Here is a 1,996-nt window from a genome sequence, read left to right as displayed (position 1 = left end):
TGTAGAATGGGACTGTCCTTGGGGTTGGGGAGAGACTGAGTAAGATGGGTTCAATAATGTATACTGCACTGAAACAGAGGAGGGAGAGAACCGTCTAAAAGAGATGTAACTTGATTTGGTTTTTGAATATATAATGAGGTGTGGATCTTGCTTGAGTCTTCTGCAGATATTTTTCCAATTCTGCCAACACCATTTGTTTAAAAGTTCGTTTCCCCACTTAACTGATTTCATCTCCTTGTCAAAAATCAGTTGACCATAGGTAGATGGACTGATTCCAGGTTCTCAATTCTATTCCATGGGTCTATGTGTCTATCGTTGTACCAGTACCATGTTGTCTTAAGCACCACGGCAGTGTAGTGGGATTTGAAATCAGGGAGTGAGATGCCTCCTACCTTTTTTTCTATTTTTAAGGAGTGCTTTTATTATTTGGGGTTTCTTTCCATTCCAAATGAAAACGGAGATTACCTTTTCCATCTCCTTGAAGAATGGGATTGGTATTTGTATTGGGACTGTGTTGAACGTCTATATTGACTTTGGTAATACTACCATTTTCACAATATTGAGTCTTCCTATCCATGAACAAGAGATATTCTTCCACTTCTGTGGTCTCTTTTTGTTTCTTGTAGTAAGGTTTTGTAATTTTCTTTGAATAGATCCTTTGTGCTTAGATTTACTCCCAAGTATTTAATCTTGTGATTAGCTATCGTGAAGGGTATTGTTTTTCTTAGCTCCAGCTCTTTACTCTCTTTGTCACTGTAGAGAAATCCAACTGATTTTTGTATGTTGATCTTGTATCCTGCAACTTTGCTGAATTGGTCAAATATGTCCAATAATTTTCTTACTGAGTCTTTAGGGTTTTCTAGGTATACTATCATATCATCTGCATAGAGAGATAATTTTACCTTCTCTTTGCCAATTTGGATACCTCTTCTTTTCTTCTCTTGTCTTATTGTTATCACTAAGACTTCCAATACAATATTGAATAAGAGAGGGGAGAGTGAGCATCCTTGCCTAGTTCCTGTTCTTAAAGGGAATGTTTTTAAACTGTCTCAAGTAAGAACAATGTTGGCTCTTGGGTTAGCATAAGTACTTTTTACTATGCCAAGGAAATTCCCCTCTAATCTTATTTTGTTGAGTATTTTAATCAGGAAAGGGTGTTGGAGTTTGTCAAAGGCCTTTTATGCATCAATTGATAGGATCATGTGGTTCTTGTTCTTTGCTTTGCTAATGTGCTGAATTGCATTGTTTTCCTTATGTTGAACCATACTTATATACCTGTTATATATCCCAATTGGTCATGGTGAATTATTTCCTTGATGTATTGTTGAATTCTATTGGCCAGTATTTTATTCAGGATTTTGACATCTATGTTCATAAGAGATACTGGCCTATAGATTTCTATTTTCATGGTGCCCTTTCCTGGCTTTGATATCAAGGATATGTTTGCTTCATAGAATGAATCTGGGAGAATTTCACCTTTCGCTATTTTTTGAAATAGTTTATGTAGAATTGGTGACAGTTCTTGGAATTTTTGATAAAAAACACTTGTAAAACAATCTGGTCCAGGGCTTTTCCAGGGTTGGAAGTTGTTATATTACCTTTTCAATTTCTTCTTTTGTAATGGATCTATTCAGATGTTCAATTTTGGTTTGTGTCAGTTTAGGTAGGTTGTGCATTTCTAAGTATATGTCCATTTCCTCTAGGCTTTCATGTTTGCTTGAGAGTTGTGGGAGGATATCAAGGGTATCATCCATGAAGAGTGCAAACAGTCATTGCAAAGAGAGAAGAAGAAGAAAAGACCAAAATGGATGTCAGAAGAGACGCTGAAAATTGCACTGGAGCACAGAGAAGCCAAAGCACAGGGACGAATGCCAAGATACTAAAGAGTTGAATAGAAGATTTCAAAAGGCAACACGGGATGACAGCGCAAAATATTACAATGAAATGTGCAAGGAGTTGGAGTCAGAAAATCAAAAGGGCCGAACTCGCTCAGCAT

The sequence above is a fragment of the Elephantulus edwardii genome, unplaced genomic scaffold, assembly GCF_000299155.1.
Source record: "Elephantulus edwardii isolate Elephantulus edwardi_28Jun2011 unplaced genomic scaffold, EleEdw1.0 scaffold00110, whole genome shotgun sequence".
In the NCBI taxonomy this organism is placed as follows: Eukaryota; Metazoa; Chordata; class Mammalia; order Macroscelidea; family Macroscelididae; genus Elephantulus; species Elephantulus edwardii.
The sequence above is the reverse complement of the archived record's forward strand: the minus strand, read 5'-3'. Positions refer to the sequence as shown.